The sequence below is a fragment of the Schistocerca nitens genome, chromosome 5 (assembly GCF_023898315.1).
Source record: "Schistocerca nitens isolate TAMUIC-IGC-003100 chromosome 5, iqSchNite1.1, whole genome shotgun sequence".
Lineage (NCBI taxonomy): Eukaryota > Metazoa > Arthropoda > Insecta > Orthoptera > Acrididae > Schistocerca > Schistocerca nitens.
The window spans coordinates 757833736-757848226 of record NC_064618.1 but is presented as its reverse complement, the minus strand read 5'-3'; the positions used below and the strand labels follow the sequence as shown (position 1 = coordinate 757848226).

The 14491-nt window shown below is 46.1% G+C and overlaps 1 long non-coding RNA gene across 1 annotated transcript in view; it reads right to left on the bottom strand.

Moving 5' to 3' along the window:
- Window positions 1-382: 382 nt before the first annotated feature.
- Window positions 383-14491, bottom strand: part of LOC126259191 (uncharacterized) — a 38679-nt gene continuing 24570 nt past the window's right edge. Inside the window, exon 3 of the long non-coding RNA XR_007546482.1 lies at window positions 383-449. This is a non-coding gene — a long non-coding RNA (uncharacterized LOC126259191). The remainder of the gene's footprint in view (window positions 450-14491) is intronic.

Here is a 14491-nt window from a genome sequence, read left to right as displayed (position 1 = left end):
TAATACACAATTTTCTAACGGGACGTTTCAGTGTTCCTAGTCTGTTTTAGCTGCTGCTGTTCCTGCGAGTTTGCACTTCACAATCACGTCACCAACAAACGATTTGTGCCACTTTAGAAGGGGTGAAATGACCCTGATGGATTCGGTACTCAGGTGACTCCAATTACTAACCCACGCTCGCGACCGATCCGTTTTGCTGTAATTCCTTCTCTGCTGACAACTGAATACTCCCCGCCTCCATTTATACTGGCGGGTACGCCTCTCATGACAGCCAGTTGTCAGCTCCGCATTACATAGAGATGTCCGGATACTTTTGATGAGTTAGTGTAGATACTTGTTGACCGTACCTCAGTAGCGACGTCGCTGCCGAACCAGCAGTAGAGGAGCAGCTGCTCGGCGATGGCCAGCAGGTAGGACGAGAACTTGAGCAGCCACACCGAGTCCGCTTCCTGCGAACAAACACACAGGCGTCTCACAGATCTTCCGCGCAACTGACAAGGTGGCAGTATGCTACAGGTAAGCAAGAGAAAATGCTGCTGAAGATAGCTCTTTATGCTAGAAATTTCGTAGTATTTTAACAAACGCTTATACTCTACTGAGGAACCAATAAGGTTATGCTTAAAAAGATCAATCTAAAATCTCAAAGTACTGTTTTTGAGAATGATATACTGGGGTGAAAAAAGTCACGGGCTAGCGACAAGTACATGTGACAAGGTTTTCGAAATGCTTGTGGTCGCACAGCGGGTGTTAACAGACTTTGAACGCGGAATGGTAGTTGGAGCTTGACGCATGGGCATTCCATTTCAGAAATGGTTAGAGAATTCAGTATTCCGAGATGCACAATACCAAGAGTGCGCCGAGAATACTAAATTTCAGGCATTAACTTTCAGCACGGACAACGCAATGGCCGACGGCCTTCTCTTAACGACCGAGAGCAGCGGCGTTTGCGTACAGTTGTCAGTGCTAACAGACAAGCAGCACTGCGAGAAGTAACCGCAGAAACCAATGTGGGACGTACGACGATTGCATCAATTAGGGCAGTGGGGCGAAATTTGACGTTAATGGGCTGTGGCAGCAGATGTCCGACGCGAGGGCCTCCGCTAACAGCGCCTCTCCTGGGCTTGTGACCATATCGTTTGGACCCTACAGACTGGAAAACCGTGTCCTGGGCAGATGAGTTCCGATTTCAGTTGGTAAGAGGCGATGGTAGGATTCGAGTGTGGTGCAGACCCCACGAAACCATGGACTCCAGATGTCAACGAGGCACTGTGTAAGGTTGTGGTGGCTCCATAATGGTGTGGGATGTGTTTACATGAACTGACTGGGTCCTCTGGTCCGACTGAGACGATCATTGACTAAAAATGATTATGTTCGGCTACCTGAGACCATCTGCAGCCATTCATGGACTTCATGTTCCCAAACAAGGATCGAATTTTTATGCATAATAATGCGCCACGTCACTGGGCCACAGTTTTTCGTGATTGGTTTGAAGAACATTCTGGACAGTTCGACGGAATGATATGATCACCCTGATCGCCCGACAAGAATCCTATAGAACATTTATGGGACATAATCAAGATGTCAGTACGTGCATAAAATTCTGCACCGGCTGCACTTTCACAATAATTGACGGTTGTAGAGGCAGCATGGCTCAGTATTTCTGCACGGGGCTTCCAAAGACTCGTTGAGTCCATGACACGTCGAGGGCTGCTGCACTACGCCTGGTAAAAGGAAGATATTAGGAGACAATCCGTTACTTTTGTTATCTCGGTGTATATAACAAAGATAATTACGTCCCTAAAGATTTGGGTCATCATGCATTTTAAGTTTTTAAATAGTTGGGAAGTGACATCATTTTGGTAGAGGCATTCAATAAGTAACGCAACACTTTTTTTCTGAAAGCAGGTTGGTTTTATTCAGAATTACAATATAGCACATTAGTCTCCACTCTCTTGGCTAGAAAGCCCTATTTTTTAACATAACCTCCATTCAATGCGACGGCCTTACTGGGAGGACCTGTAGGCCGCATGGTACCACTCTACTGGTCGATGTTGGAGCCAATGTCTTGCTGTATCAATAACCTCCTCATCATCCACGTACTGCTTCCAGCAAAGTGCATCCTTCGTTGGGCCAGACAGATGGAAGTCGGAAGGTGTGAGGTCTGGGCTGTAGGGTGGATGAGGACGAGCGGTCCAGTGAAGTGTTGTGGTCTCCTCTCCTCTCGGGTGCACAGACTAGTGTGAGACCTTGAGTTGTCGTGGAGAAGGAGAAGCTCGTTTGCATATCTGTGGCGACGTAAACACTAGAAGTCACAGCTGTGTTAGGTCTATTGGCACGTGGGCGATAGGACAGGTTTGCGCAACCTTGTTGCGATGACGACTGACACGTCGCCCAACCACTCACCTAGCTTTTGTTGACTGCCAGGTGACAGAACCGAGCGAGGTGGCGCAGTGGACTCGCATTCGGGAGGACGACTGTTCAAACTCGCGTCCGGCCATCCTGATTTAGGTTTTCCGTGATTTCCCTAAATCGCTTCAGGAAAATGCCGGAGTGGTTCCTTTGAAAGAGCACGGCCAACTTCTTTCCCATCCTTCCTTAATCAACCAATCAACGACAGCTCTCTGCTTGGAACGCACCTCTATTGCAGACGCCATTTTGAAGGCTACTTAACTATCGGAACTTTTTGAAACTACAGTGGCTGAAGCAGGATTATTCCACTACGTCCCTTAGGAAATTCCGCATTTTTGCAACCTAAATTGCCATTTCTTACTGAATGTCCCTCGCATTATACAGATGCATGTTTTGCAACATAATGAGGGCGTTTCCTTAAACCAATGTTCTTTATTGGTACTAAGCAATGCTATATACTTTAATACAACAATTTTCATATTAAAACCAGAAAATCAACAGACTGTGTTATACGTTTATACATTTACTCTACATTTTGTTGTTGGAAGTGGTACGAAGATTTGAAATCTCGCGTTCTTGCCGGTATAGTCAAACGTCGATGAAGTGGTGGTGACCTGTTAAAAATCCCGATATGAATATTTCCTCAGTCAATGGAGCACTTACTTGCGAAATGCAGAGGTCGCAGGTTAGACTTCCGGTCGTGCATGCAGTTCTAATCTATCAGAAAGCTTCATATAAGCGCACACTCCGCTGCAAAATGAAAAATTCAATCTGGAAACAATCCCCCAGGCTGTGACTAAGCTATGACGCCGCATATTTCTTCATCCAGGAGTGCTAGTCCTGCAAGTTTCGCAAGAGAACTTCTGTGAAGTCTGGATGGTAACAGATGAGGTACTGGCGATAGCAAATCTGTGAAGACGGGTCGTTAGCTGTGGTTGGGTAGTGTTGTTAGATTACTCACGCGCGGAAGGCAAAGTTCGCGGTTTTGAGGCCAGATCCGGCATACAATTTTGATCTGCCAGGAAGTTTCGTTTCTAATGTTAAAAATTGACTCGATACTACGTTTCTTAGGGATAAAATACAGTAAACGAAATGTTGTCAACAACTTGTACAGAAAACGTACTGTAGGATTTGAAAGGAGGGCTGTAATTGTGCAGGGAGTAACAAAATCCTGTAGCATATCCTCCATGTCAGTCAATCCGTAAACTGAGCAAGCAGTAAAGGAACATAAAGAGATTTAAATTTTTTACTGTGCTGCAAAGAGGGAACACAGTGATGACGAGATTAAGAATAAATTTGTCTCTGACTGCAGATTTCTACCAACTGCGAATATGTATCTAATATTATCCCAAAGAGAAATTTAGAAATGGAATTAAAGTCCAGGGAGAAGAAATAAGAACTTTGACGATTATCGATGACATAGCAGTTTCCTCATAGACAGAGTTTATGGTCAGTTGAACGGATTCGATAGACTCTTGAAAAACGGTTATAACATGGACATCAAGAAAAGTAAAAGGAGAGTAACGGAGTGCAATAAAATTAAGTCCAGTGACGGTGAGGGAATTAGATCAGGAAAGGAGGCATTAAAACCAGTAGACAAGGTATTTTATTTCGGCAATAAGGAAACTGATGATGATCGAAGCAGGGTGGATCCAAGCTGCAGGTCGGCTACATGAAGAAAAGCGTTTCTGAAAACGAGAAACTTGTTGACATCCAATATAGATTTAAGTATTGGCAAGTATAATATGAAAGTATTTGGAGTATAGCCTTACATGAAATTAAGACGTAGACTATTAGCATTGTAGAGCAGAAGAGAATGCTGGAGATTATATGTTTTGATGGAATAACTAACGAAGAGGCACTAAATCGAACTGCGTCGAAGAGAAAGTTAAGCAAAATTTGACTATAAAAAGGGATCGCTTGATAGGACACATCCTGAGGCAAGGAATAGTCAGTTTGGTTATGGAAGGAAGTGTGGGAATGAAAACTGTAGAGGACAGAGCTTTGAAGACATTAAGAAGGTTCAAATAATATAATTTTATGCCAGTTACCATATTTTTATTTAAATTACATATTTAGATTTGTAGATGACGTTGATATGAATGCAGGAGTGACCTCTAAGCGGCACTAATGTTAACATGTTCTTTAGTAGCTTCCGCCGCCTATCAGTTCTGCAGTGCTCTTGTATCTGTAATGTAATATGCGACTTGTAATGTCGGACTTGGTGAAAGATATTGTAATGATTGATCGTAACTTCGACATGCTAAAGCATTTTACGTCAACTATTTAGCTTATTAAGATATATCTATAGCTCCAATTGGGTACTTATATTAACCTTTATCGAGGTATGTGCAGCAATAATTCATTCATCAGTATTATGAAATGGGTAGTTGCTACTCACCACAGAGCGGAGATGCTGAGTCGCAGATAGGCATAGCAAAAAGACTGTCAGAAAGTGAGCTTCAGCCAACAAGGCCTTCATCGCAAATACCGTAGATAACATACTACACACTCACACAGTTACGCAATCACAACTCACACACACTTTGACCACAGTCTCTGACAACTGAAGCCATATTTGTGACATTGGATGTTGTTTTTCATAGTCACTTACTTAATTACACTTTATGTACACTATTCACAGATCAGTTGAAGGTAACCGGTCATCCTAAATAAAGGTTTTACAAATGCGACCTTGGTTGAGAGGTTTCTTCCTTCAACTTTCATATGAGTTAAATTATCGAAGCAGCGCATACCGGGAAAGTCCCCAGGAGGCACAAATGTTACCTGTTTCGCGTTTAATGGGCGTTTGGAGTGACACCTCAGGGCAGTGACAGGAGATGCGAGCTACCAATCTGCCAGGCCCACTGGACTGGCACCAATTCGGTGCGAGATACGGCCAATTGCTAGATGCCCAACTAGAACTCCAACGTCAGTCTGTCGCGAGCTATGTTTTCTCTTTGACTTTTACGCACATTTGCCTTCACATCCCGTAAACATTAACTATAAACCAAAAAATTTGTTCTTATTAGCCTAAAATCTGATACATCCTACATCGCAGGGCATTTGGGATGTTGGCAGCAGCTCGCACCGGTTTCCCGCTGGAGGTACTCTCGCCTGTCTGGCGCTGCAGTTGAGCAACAGTACACCTACCTCCTGTTTCCATAAACCTTAATAGTGAATCATTGTATCTGTTAGTGAAAACCATATCAAAATTCCTACGGCAGTTGCTGAGGTTAGCCCGAATATACAGACAGAAAAACGCGGGAGTGGACTTTATGTTACGTATGGATAATACTAACAAGGGAACCTCCCCATCACACCCCCCTCAGATTTAGTTATAAGTTGGCACAGTGGATAGGCCTTGATAAACTGATCACAGATCAATTGAGAAAACAGGAAGAAGTTGTGTGGAACTGTGAAAAAATAAGCAAAATATACAAACTGAGTAGTCCACGGGTCGCACAGGCAACATCATGGACAAAATGAGCTCAGGAGCGTCGTGGTCCCGTGCTAGCGTGAGCAGCTGCTGAACGAGAGGTCAGTCTGCTTTCGGCCGGTGAGCGGCGAGGACGTCTTGTTTACGTCCCGTCCGCAGAGTCGCGAGCGCGCATAGTTTGTTTACTTCCTCGCCGCAGCTAATACTCGCGTCCGTTAACACTGAGTCGCCATGGCTCATTCGTACAGAAAAGCTACCATCAAGATCAGCTTCCAGCCCGACTACGCACGACCACGAGCCTTTGAAGTAGAACAATTCATCCGTGACGAAGTTCAGATACCAACACAGCACATCATCGGTATCCATCTATCCATCACAAGTAGCGTCGTTTACGTCAAGATGATCGATTACGAGTTATGTCACGCAGTTGTGAACAGATGCGCGAACACTCTCAACTTCAAACACTCCGATGGTCACATCGGAGAGGTTACTGTTGACCATGCTGGACTAGGATTACGCACACTAAGAGTCTTCGAACTCCCTTTCGAAGTACCACCGGACGTCGTTACCTCAGCTTTCCGCCATTATGGGACGGTAATTAGCCACGTGGCCGAAAAATGGAACACATTCGAGACGTACCAAGTCCTCAACGGCGTCCGACAAGTGAAAATTGAATTAAAGAAACATGTGCCGTCCTACTTAGTCATAGGTGGCTGTCGAGCAATAATAATGTACGACGGCCAACCTTGTACTTGTTCTGGTTGCGGCCAGGAGGGTCATGTGCGCTCGGCGTGTATTCAACGTCGGGTTACACAACTTCCATTGCATGACACGACACCACCTCCTACGCTCACGGCCCTCCCCCTCAATTACGCAGAGGTGACACGATCGACCGTCATGACAGACGACAACCCCCCCGGCAGACAGGAAGCGTTAGAATGCGCACCTGTCGCCGGTCCTGGATTGACCAACACCATTACGGTGTCTGCAGGGGTTGAAGAACGCCGGCCATCGACTCCACATGAAGATTCGGACGAGAGAATGGAACTCGACGCTAGGGTTGTACCGACCTCTGCCTTTCTCCCTGAGGGGGATGCTATACGGGAACCACAAACTCTTTCTGACACAGAAACCCACGTCCGCAAACAAAGGTCACCGAGAAAACATAAAAAGCGACGTCGCACACCCTCAGACGATTGCCTCCAGCGGACGTCTTCTCCAGTTGACGACCGGACGGCCGACGAAACGACGAGGAAAATGGATGACACGAGATCGCCCTCACCTGTCACTTTGTCTGATTTTGACAAACCCGATTCCGCTCTCTCGGACAAACGGATGGCCAGCACAGCGCCCGCCGTTGGTACACAACCGGAAACAACTGCGGATTCACCCTTAGTCACTCAGCCCACAAGTGTTCTACCGCAGTCACCGTTAACTTACGGACCTTGGGCGGATGGCATTGAAGACGATTCTACGGCCGCTGTGGTGGATGAGGAGAGGGGTCTCTCCTCCCACACCTCGGCCCCTCCCGAGTAGCAACAGATGACGGCGCGGACGCGGCCAGCAGATCACGGGCCCCACCTTTTACGGCGACACTGACGGCAGCCCCCACCGCAGGCGACGATCTACAAACCTATCGCTTGACGACCATCAACATTAACACCATTCGTACACGTACGAAGTTGTCGCTGCTCCAAGTGATGCTCAATGCAGCAGACGTTGACATTGTCTTTCTCCAAGAAGTCTTCGTCGCCGATTTCCCGGGTATGTATGGTTATACGGCTCATGTGTCCCACGCCTCGCCAACTAACAGTGGAGTCGCCATCCTCCTCAGAGAGGGCCTCGAGGCGGACGAAGTCCGATATCTCCCCGACGCTAGAGGAATGGCCGTAACGGTGCAAGGCGTCCGGTTTATCAATGTGTACGCCCCTTCCGGGACGAATCGCCATCGTGACCAATCGCTCTTCTTCGCAGAAGGAATAGCACCGCTTTTTCAGGGCAGGCACGATGACTTGATATTAGGGGGCGATTTCAATTGCACCCAAGCACCTAAAGATCAGTTGCCACGCCATTCACCGTGCCCCGAACTTGGGACACTCATCGGCGATCTCCAGCTAGTAGATACATGGGAACATGTCCGAGGAAATAGACCGGGATACACCCATTTCACGAGTCACTCGTCTAGTCGCATCGATAGGATTTACGTCTCCCGTTCTCTCGCGGCAACGGTGAGTGACGCGGAGGTGTGGCCAGTAGCCTTTTCTGATCACGAGGCATATATATGTGCCGTCACCCTTCGTCGCCAACGGGTGTGGCGCAGCCGACATCCCTGGAAATTAAACCTTGCTCATTTCGCTTCTCCGGATTGTCGACGCGCCATCGAAGACACGTGGAGTTTGTGCGTCCGCCGCCTCCCAACGTATCCTACGTCGATTAGTTGGTGGTTAACCTGCGCCAAGCCGGCCCTACGGCGAACCCATATTACGTATGGTCGTGACAGATCGTAGCCCATATGCGCCGACACCTCGAAGGGACGATCGTCCGAGCGCGGACACAAGACAGACTCGCAACGGAACGACCCACCATGTACCACGTCATCCGAGAACGTACACTGCGAAGACGGGCGCTGATACATGCCATCACCACTGAGGACGGCCGTCATCACACCACACAACGCGATATCGCTGCAGCCTTCTTCGACCATTACGCACGACTTTATTCTGCTCAATGTTCCGACCCGACGACGGTGACAGCAGTCTCACAACTGGTTTACGGCATTGTCCCACAGGATTTACAAACTGAATTATTGAACGACATTACGGAAGACGAAGTTATCGACGCCATCGGTAAAGGAGCGGCGAATAAGTCTCCTGGCCCCGACGGGCTCCCTGTGGAGTTTTATAGAACTTTCCAGTATTTACTGGCTCCCAAGTTAACAGACATCTGTCGGGAGCTTACGTCCCCCGCGGTGCCGCTCCCTGCGACCTTCGTAGAAGGAATAATTATACCGGTTCACAAGCCTAAAGGTGGGGCTCGAATACAAGATTACCGCCCGCTAACACTCGTCAACTGCGACATGAAGATATTCACCAGACTATTAGCAAACCGTCTACGACCGACCCTACCTTACGTCATTTCGTCATATCAGACTTCCCTAGGGGGTATCAACAACATCCACACAGCACTGTGTCGATACCGTGACTTAATAGCCCTAGCCAGGGCACGCCGCATCCCGGGAGCGCTGGCATCACTAGATTTTAGCCAAGCTTTTGATCGAGTGGATAACGCGTACCTAACGTCCGTTCTCCAGCACATGCAGTACCCACAGCAATTCACAGACGTCGTGATGCGCCTACTCCGAGGGGCGACTTCCAAAGTGCTCGTTAACGGGCGTCTCTCGCAGTCCCTCCCGATTTTCCGCTCCGTCCGTCAAGGCTGCCCCTTGTCGACGTTACTATATGCTCTGGCACTGGAACCGCTCCTCTGTGGTCTCCGTCAACGCCTCACCGGTCTTACCCTACGTGACGTCACATTTCGCTGTACAGCATATGCAGACGACCTGGTTCTCGTGTTCCGCAATCGCGACTAGAATGGATTACCACGTACGGTGTGGCTTCCGGCAGCTGTCTCAACGTCGCCAAATCGGTCGCCATGGCCATAGGAGACGGGTTGACCCCAGCGTGTGTCGACCCCCTACAGCTTCGTGGCACTATCAAATGTCTCGGAATAGAGTTTCACGACGACATACGGCGCACCGCGGCTCTTAACTACCGCCGCTTATTACAACAAATTCGGGTCCAGATCTTCAACATTCGTCTGCGGACCCTCGACATTCTCCAAAGGACATACTTCGTCAATGTTTACCTCGCATCGCGCCTTCCACACATAGCGCGTGTTCTCCCAATACCGTTACTGATGGCTCGACGTCTATTAGCGGCATTCGGAGCCTACGTCAGTACAGGCATGCTCTTCAAAGTCAGTTATGAGTCACTGACCCTTCCCCCAGAAAGGGGAGGTCTTGGTCTAGTCCATGTCCACGACAGAGCTGTGGCCCTGTATGTCAGCTCACACATCAAGCTGTGGCGCCACCACCCGGAAAGTTTGACAGGTTTGCTGTTGGAGTCCTTCGCTCCGCCCTCCATTATGCCCCCACTGACGACGCAAGACATACCCCCACCCTTCTACTGCTTCGGGAACTTTTACATTGAATACAGCTATGTCCGTATCGCAGTACCACCGACGAAACAGGCGTCGGCGCGGGATATATATCATGTCCTACAGCAGAGGCGCCCACCAAACATCGTGGGGACCAAAAGCCCTCAGGTTCATTGGAAGGTGGTGTGGAAGACGATTCACGCGATTCCACTGGACACAGCCGTCCGATCCACATTGTACATCACAGTCAATGGTAAACAGATCACCCGATCACGCCTCCACAAGATAAACATGGCGGAATCGCCTCTCTGCGTAGACTGCGGGACACCAGACACGGAAGAACACCGTCTCACATGTGGCGCGGCAGAAGACGTATGGCGCTTGGTGCGACAAATTTTGTCGTATTTTCTACGAGTGACTCCGGAACACATTACAACTCGGTTTCTACTATTTCCGGATCAACAGTATTTCCCGCGTGCCAAGACCAACGCTGTCACGTGGATCCGTGCGCATGCGGTACACTACTTATTTCACGATGGACCTAAAGATGTATTAGACTTTTGGAACTACCTACAAGAACGTCATTGCAAGATCGTACGGAACCCAAAATACAGACAGTATTTTTCTAATTACTTAGGGAGTGCCCTACGCGACCCTCCACGCAGCTGGATCATCAACAGGTAGGAGAAGATACCCATTGAGTGAGCTGACATGACTAAGTTCGATTCTCGGTGGAACAACATGATATACGTGAAGACGTACCTGGATGATGAAGGGTAAGGAGAGTAGCGACACACCCTTCTGCATCCTGTATGAAGCACTTTTTTTTCGTTTTCCCCATATACATTACCTCGGTGTAGGAACGTGCCGAGATATTGTTTTCTTTTTCTCAGAGCACGATGCGGTGCTAGATACATTTATTTTTGTTGTGGTATAAAGTAAAACCACATTAAGAATGTATTAAAACAGTAAATAAAAATAAATAAATAAATAATAATTCCCACAAAAGATTTCCCCTTCCCATCCCTGATTCCTTGATGGACGAGGGGGACACTGAGACCAGGCCTCGGGTTACGACCCCTGATCGCTCTGCCTTCTCCGCCCTCCCCCACCTCCTTAAAAAAAAAAAACTGTTGGCACCTTCCGAAAAAAAAAGTGGTAATCTTCGTGCATTCTAAACTTACGGTCGCCTGTTCGCGTACAACTTTTTTTTTTTACCACATTCCGGTCTAAAGTTATGAGTCTGATTGAGCGTCGAAGATAATTCGCTTAACATTCTACCCAACAGCAATAACAAGTAAAAAAAATAGTTATTTGTCCGTTCGTTCATTGACGTCTTTGTTCACTGTAATAAGTTTAGTGTCTGTGTTTTGCGACCGCATCGCAAAACCGTGCGATTAGTAGACGAAAGGACGTGCCTCTCCAATGGGAACCGAAAATATTTGATCGCAAGGTCATAGGTCAACCGATTCCTCCACAGGAAAACACATCTGATATATTCTATACGACACTGGTGACGGCATGTGCGTCACATGACAGGAATATGTTGTCGACCCACCTAACTTGTACACTTGGCGAAGGGGTAAAAAGATTCTTCTACCTTGCCCGATTTAGGTTTTCTTGTGGATGCGATAATCACTCCCAAAAAAGTGATGAAAACATAAGAGTTTGTCACATAAACTGAAAATAAAAAATTAAAGTTTTCACTCGACGGTAGACTTGAACCTAGGACCTTTCGTTCCGCAGCTGCGCACGTTACCACTAGACCACGGCGCTCCTACTTTCTCAGACTCCTTGACATTGCATATCTTCCCATGAACTACTCAGTTTGTATATTTTGCTTATTTTTTCACAGTTCCACACAACTTCTTCCTGTTTTCTCAATTGATCTGTTTTCAGTTTTTCAAGGTCTATCCACTGTGCCAACTTATAACTAAATCTGAGGGGGGTGCGATGGGGAGGTTCCCTTCTAAGGAGTTCCACCATTCAGTGCTAGTTGGTAATGGCATCATTTACACAGCGGTGGAGGACTTAAATTCATTATAGTTCAGCCATTTTTCACGGAATATTTATAAACTGTATACAAAAAACTACCTGGTGAACTAGTCTATCTGTTAATGGAAACCGTATTAAAATCCCTGCAGTAGTTCTTGAGATTAGCTCGAACATGCAGACAGAAACTAAGTGAGGGGGGATTTGTATATTATGGACAGACAACCAAATTAAAGCAATAAAAACACGCAGCAACGCTTTTCTAGAGTCAGGCCGTCATCATCAGGATACCCATTCGTAAGTTGTTGACCAGATGCACCCCAGTAGCCAAGCGTATGTAAGAGACAGGCCCCAACTAATAGATATATTGAGGAGAACTCAGAAGTACTACGCGGAAAGGAAAAGGAAAGAAAGCTGGACTTGGTTCAAGGGCTCGGAAAAGCAATCCACCAGGACAGATTCGATAATGTGCTTAATGTACGAACAGCTGATAGCCACAACGGATTCCTCAACTGTATGGACCTCTTTTGACACTGTTGAACAACGAGGAACAATCAGTCAGGCGGTGCGCTCACGTTGAGTTGTGCTCTGGTGCCTCTGTACAAGCCGACGTGTTAAGTAAGTCACCTAAAAAGAAACCAAGTGGATGCTACACGAAACTTTACTGAAGACTGATGGACGCTGTGGATGTCGAGCAGTAGTGTGATATACCTCCAAGGACGCAACTGGACGAATCTAACTGTAAGACGAGGATTTTGCGCCCTAATGATTTTACTTCATGACTATTATGTAAGACGTGGGCGTTTGTACAAGTGGTTTTGTTTTGTTATTATTGTTTCACATTTTATGATGCATGTATTTCATGATTTGGGGCTGCACAACTAGATGTGTATTTTCATTATTTTAACGTGGTTGTCTGCTAACCAAATATAACGATTAATATTGCTCGAAAGAAATACGTCTTTTAATTCGGCAGTAGCTGCACTTAAATTTATCTTCCGCCACAAATATACTTCGAATGTAGCTCGATATTAGTTAACCCCTGTATTGCAAAATCAAACTGTTTGCGAAGGATTTATATTTCCAAAATCATCAATTTTCAGTAGCTTGAATATTTTTCAATAAGACCGAAACGACGACGTAATAGTTAAGTGTGGATGACGCTAGAAAACATACAGGGGCTACATGAATGCATAACACTGATGAAAGCAATACATGGAGAAATCTGAAAGAGGATTTCATCGCACACTGGATGTTAAATGGCTGATGATGATTGTAATGACGATGATAGTGATAATATGAACAAAAATGAAGATTGATAGTTTAGTGGAAGAACACCTTGAAAAAATTTAAAGAATGATACTAAATAGAAACGAAAAATAAATGCTACATAAGAGTAGTTGGAAACATTCCAAAGTCATTGATACTCGAACTCGGGACCTGCAAGGATCGCAGGAGAGCTTCTGTGAATTTTGGAAGGTAGGAGACGAGGTACTGACGGAATTAAAGCTGTGAGGACGGGGCGTGAGTCGTGCTTGGGTAGCTCAGATGGTAGAGCACTTGCCCGCGAAAGGCAAAGGTTCCGAGTTCGAGTCTCGATCCGGACACAGTTTTAATCTGCCAGGAAGTTTCAAGTCCTCGTCTGAGTTTGCTAGAACTTATTAACCACACTCATCAAAAGTCCCAGAGAAAGATGTTCAATTACTGTTAGGTAACTGATTCGTTCATTTCCATGTACATCGTTATATGCCGAGCGTCTTCCAACCTCTTGCAATTGTTTTAGTTTGAAGTGGCTTTGGCACCAGTGTCAACGTTACTATTTATTTACGGAAGGGCTTTTCACTTGACCTAACGAGCACTAGCGGAGATCATCGCAAATTACCTTACCCTAGTAAATTCCAAGGCATTCTCCATAAACAGGATCTGATACCTCCTAGACCATGGAGAAGGTCCTATTTTTGTGGCTAAGTGGTTTAATTAAAAATATTGTTTTGTGGGATCAATGATATGAAGTTTTTCTTTTTAAACTGTGTATTTATTTTCTATTTGTTCGTGGAGTGATGTTCGATATTTTTATTAGAATTTTAATTTTAATTTTAAATGTTTTAGGTCTTTCATGTGTGTTAAGTAATTGATTAGCTAGTTGCTAAAGCACCTTCCACTAATGCAGATGCTATTTCCTTCAACATTCAATAAATCAGGTTGCAAGGAGAGGTTCGAATCTAGCAGATTGAGACAATGACTGTTGATCACCAACTTTATGCCGTCATCACTCGCCCTCTTGCTGACGAAATACTAGTGACGAAAATTTTTCCCTCTTGCAGGATTCAAACAGGCTAAGTCGAGTGTCATCGAACAAGCCTGATTACCGACCTTAGCTAAGAAGTAGGTCAACAGTCTAGCAACTTTTGGCCATAGACTGCAGTTTTCGCTCGTCATTTTCAATCCCCCAAACATGACGTGGAACGAGGTTGCTTGGTATGACGGCAACCAATG